Below are 5,527 nucleotides of genomic sequence, written 5' to 3' on the forward strand. Positions count from 1 at the left end.
TTTGATAGGGATGTAAAATTTACATCCACATTTTGGAAAACACTCTTTTCCAGGTTGGGTACCCAGATTCAATTCAGTACAACCTACCATCCACAAACAGATGGTTAAACGAAACGAGCGAATCAAGTTCTAGAGGAAATTTTAAGAATGTTTGTTATGAAACAACCGCATAAGTGGGAAGATTACCTCCACTTGGTAGAATTTGCTTATAATAACGGACATCATGAATCACTGGGCATGAGTCCCTTTCAGGTGTTGTATGGAAGAAAGTTTAGGGTTCCCATAGATTATAATAGTACAATCAATAAGCTAACCTTAGGTCTTGATATGTTAGCAAAAATGGAGGAGACAGTTAAGAAGGCTCGTCAGAATCTAAAAGCTACCCAGGATAGACAAAAGATGTATGCAGATAAGGAAATATCATATAAAGAATTCTAGTTAGGGGATCATGTATACCTGAGGGTAAAGCCTTGAAAAAGTACCTTATAGTGGAGGGGTTGTGCTATGTTAGCACCTTGGTACCGTGGACCTTTTCAGTTCTTAGAACGCATTGGACCTGTAGCATACAAGCTTGTATTACCAAGCCACATCTGGGTCCACAATGTTTTCCATGTTTTCTTTCTAAAAAATTATGTGTACAACCCTCAACATATAATTAACTGGGAAAATATACAGGTAATAAGTTAATAGAATACATAACTTCTAAATTAACTGTTTTGGGAATGTTTTCACGACAATTGTATATGTACAGGCCAAACCAGAAGAAGAGTTTCTGGAAGAACCTCTTCATATTCTCAATCGGAGAGAAACCACCTTGCAGAAGCAAGCCATCACCCACATTAAATTGTAGTGCAAGAAATTTGGCCCAAAAGAGGCCACCTGGGAAGAAGAGGAATTTATGCAAAAAGCTTATCTGACATTATTTTCTTAAATCAGGAAGAATACCAAGGATGGTGTTCCTCACATGGGGGGGAGATGTATCACCACAGACTGCATGAACAATTACTATGGTTACTAAGTTTTACTTATTACTTTAGCTTTATACTATGTTAGCTTTTTAACTTTATTTTTGAAATGTTAAATGACTGAGGTTGAGAGGCCAGGATATATTTTGTTACCTGATTAATGAATAATTAGGAGTTAAAGTATTTTAACAAGAACTAAAAGAAACAATTGTTAACCTCCAAGATTATTTAAATAAAAGAAACAGTTACTCATCTGCTCCCTCAAGAAGAGGGAGGGTGGAAAAGCATAGGAGGCAGAATTAAGATGAGAGCAATGGAGTGAAGGGAAAAAAGAAAGGCTACATAGATTTCCTTGGGCTGGGTGGAATAAACCAGTGGGAAAGACTCGAATATGGCCTGAGAGGTATGCGACTTGAGGCTAGAATGTGAGTCCTGAAGCCCAAGATACCTAACTGTAACAAATTCAATTAACTGTGTGGAGGAGGAAGAGCTTGGGGGAGAGTCTGGATGTAATTTCCAGACTCACGGTTGGGTGGTGAGACCTTCCAAGCAGAAACAAAAGTTACATAATTACAAGTCTGTGAATAGATAAGTGATCTAAATCTACCCTTAAGGAATATTAATCGAAAATGAGAATATTAGTTCTGCAAATAGAGTTAAATTAGAGATGTACATTCTATAGAACTGACTGTGATCTAAACAAAGGATAAAAGTGGGTAACTAGAGTAATGCATGTTATCCAAAGTAGAAATATTGTACTAGATAAATTAGAAAAAAAATAGACAGAGGATATCATAGACATTGAGGCAAGAAATGCTAGTAATTTATATGCTTTGTATAATTCATTAACCCAAAGTACTCATTGCAAGAAATGCTAGTCATCATATGCTCAATATAGTTCATTGACAGGAAATACTAAATGTTGTAATAATCAATTACTCTAAACAAACAATTTCTTGAAGAATGTATTATCGTAACAGGTAGTAACACCTTACGATAACCAGTTCGAATCTTCCTGGTGTTATAGCTCCAAATATCACTCTTATGGTTTGTGATGCTGCACTCATGGCCTAGGGAAACCGCTCCTTCCAAACATGGTCCTAAAATTTAAAAAACAGTGTTTTATCCCTTATACGCGACATTTCCCTGAGTTAAATGCGTGTATACGCGGGTAGGCATATACCCAACCCGCGTATATGTATTAAAACACTTAAAAATATATAAAACTCCTTAATTTCGGGCGGAGATCATGGGTTTTACCTGCTGATCACCTATTAGTGCCTGTGGCCCAACTGTTCCCAACCAACTCCCAACTAAAAAACTACTTTGGGAGAGGTATAAAAAGACCTCAAAGGGAAGGCCTAAGGGAGGAGAGAAGAGAGAGAAAGGTTATTATGTTGAGATTTTTCCCCTGACCAGGTCTAAAGTCCCTTGTGCCTTCTGCACTTCCCCCATTTGTACAGGAAACCCTTGTTTCCTTGCGTGTTGATGTTCATCCACCATTTATGACATCATGGAGTAAGGCATGGAAGGAGTTTGTTAAAGGCTTGAGGCTGGACGAATCCGGAAGGAAGCTTTGCTTAGAGCCTGCGAAGGGTGACTCAGGTGAACTTATTCCTTTTCTGTACTTTATTTGTCTATAATAAAAGAAACACATGTCTTGGTTCCCGATATAAATCTTCTTTATGTTTATGATATTCATGTTAGAATATATATGTAAATGGTTGTTTGGATTTCATAACTAACTACCTTTATTTATAACATGAAGATGGTTTCTTTATAAGGTTTTATCCATATACTACTGTGTTCTTTGGAATTGGTTGTTTTGCAGGACAAAAGAGAAGAAGGGAACTCCAAGAAGGGTTTGGGCCCTAAGGGCCTTCTCAAACATAGGACCTAAGGTACGTCCCATTTACAATAGAATTTGCTTATAATAGCATAATGGCTGTGTGAATGTGTGTTTCTTGGAATAGATAACTTTCAGTCTACTAGGGTTTCAACCCAAAAAGCCCTAGGGGAACATTTCCCTCCAACAGAATTGGCGACTCCGCTGGGGACAACATACTTGTTGTTCCTAGTTTGGGTGTCTTCAAGCCAATCAGGGTTCAGCCACCTGTCTGCTTACTGTTACTATCTGGTCTGCTCTTGAATTTGAAGTTTTGTCAGTTTCTTCAGTTTGTTTTTTATTTGTCTTGAAACCTTTTATATATGCTATTTTTATTAGTTACAGAGGCGTATACACACATTTTTCCTTAAGTGAACCCACATATACGTAGGTTTCCTTAGTTACAGTAGCGTATACACGCAATCTGTACTTAAGTATAGTCGTGTATATATTGCAATTTTCAAGATTTTTAAATCTTTTTACCTCTGAAGATCTGTCTGATGGTTTGAGTCGGTCTGAAACAGTCACTTTCTAGTATCAGTTGTTTGTTATACAGTGAGCATCTTGTTCCAAATTCTCTCCGATTATAAGGAGTTTTGGTCTTGTTTTTTGTTATTGCAAGCATCATTGTTTCTTGTACAAGCACGCAAGATTTCTTGTTTGGAATCTTGGTTGCTCTGATTCATCAGGGTAGGGAGATTGATCTCAATCTTCGTGTCAAATCTTGCTTTTGGTGACTTTTTGTTTGCTTGACAAAACCGCTTTTGTGACCATCCGCTTCTTTGTTTCATGAAAGTTGTTGATTGACACTTTCTTGAAATTTGTCTTTTTGATCTTTTTGGTTATTGTTGCCAAAGCTTTCATTGCCGCTTTTGATTGTTAAGAGCATCCTTAAACACCTCTTTTTGTTGAGTTTTCATCCATTGTTTGGTGTCAATTTGCAAAAGTGTTTGTTGCCTATTCTTCAATCATAAGTTTCAATATTGTTAAGAGCATTTTTGAAAAGACTTTTTTGTTGTTGCTTTGAAGAATTTTTTTTGAAAAACTTCGTTTTTCTTTCTTGAACTTGGTTTTCATTTGGTTTCCTTTTAGTGAATGAAAGTGCTTTATGTTTGCCTTGAAACTTGTTTTTAGTGTTTAGACGAAATGAATGGTAACATCTCATATTCCATCTAGACATTTTAAGTGGCAAAATAGAAATTGATAAGAAAGCAACTTTCATTTCTTGTTTTTAGAGTAGTTTTGAATCTTGAATTAGCATATATTTGTTGCATTAGGATAGATTTGCATACCTCTTTAGGCATACATAGCTTTGTTAACTTTTGTGAGTGTGAAGCGTGAATTAATGAAAAGAAAAGAAAATTTTGTTTTATTAGAAGTTCCTTTGAACCCTATAGAAATTGCTTTTCATCGAAAAACGAAAACAAGTGCATGTGCATGTAGTTAGGTTTTTATTAATTTCTTTTGCGCTAGAAAACACCACTAGTTTCACTTCCGTTACCCTGTGACTTAAAGAACAGCCTGTTTTAAAATCAAGCACTAACTAAAATTCATTAAAGCTTTTTGTTTAAGTCAGTTACACCAACAAGTTTAGGATTTTAGGGCCTTGGATTAGGCGAGTGGAGAGTTAACTCTCCAAGGCCATATAAACGTCAAACATAGGAGTCTGAATAGCGAGTGAAAATCCAATAACGTTAGGAAGACCAGGAAAGCTCTGGATCTCGGAGTTAAGCACGAGGGTCTGTGAAGACAGGGAAGAGAGATACGCCTTCTCCTACTTGTCCGAACTTACCTCATGACTGTTCTGCCTGACTTCTGCGACGAGTTGGTATCCATAGTTGCTACTCCTAGGGATCTACATAGGTGGCTGTGTTGGGGAATCCCATGGCACCTGAGGTCAACGTTGCATCACTCTCGACAGTACTACTGGAGGGCACCCTTGCGAAGCTTAGGGGCTTGCACCGACGCAGGCTATTGATTGGAAGTTAGCGTAACTTCCTCTGATACCTTCGCTGATAGGACTGGGCCCTCATCATCCCAGACTATCTTCGGAAGGCCCCATAATTCACTTTCTTGTGTTTTCGTGTCCGGTCCTAATCACCCGGAGCGGAAATACTTGGAAGTTGTTTGACTGGCTGTTATCTTTAGGGACTTTATAGTGTGTGCTCTGTGCTCTTAGTTGGCCTAGCTTTCAATTTTTTGAGTCTTTAGTTAGATCATAACAAAAAATTCAAAGTGGCTGACCGATCTCCTAGATGGTCTTGAAGACTTCGTGGTCTTTCACCACCAAGTTTAGACCCTTCTCCTAGAAGGTGCAGAGGTAATACTACTGGTGGGTTTCGTCCCATGGCAGTTGGTGCATCGGGGATTGATCCTCCTCTTGGGAGCATTAGTGTTCAAGCAAGGCCTGGCACTTCCGCAGAACAAGAGAGGGACACTCCAGTTCTTTCTTGAGTTCTCTTTCAAGCTGCGAATAACATAGAGGTAGAAGAACTCTCAGAGTCGTTAGCGGCTCTGAATTCTCCCCTACCATCTAGTCATCCAGACGTATTACAATATGTTGGGACTCCGACGCATAGACTGTCAAGTCCAGGTTACGCTACGCGCTTACCATTTATGACCACTACTGGAAGCATGGCTTCTACTACAAGTGCTGCAACTATGCAGACTCCAACAT

The sequence above is a fragment of the Pinus tabuliformis genome, chromosome Q (genome assembly GCF_031772625.1).
Source record: "Pinus tabuliformis cultivar Carrire ecotype Pingquan chromosome Q, CPIR1, whole genome shotgun sequence".
Lineage (NCBI taxonomy): Eukaryota > Viridiplantae > Streptophyta > Pinopsida > Pinales > Pinaceae > Pinus > Pinus tabuliformis.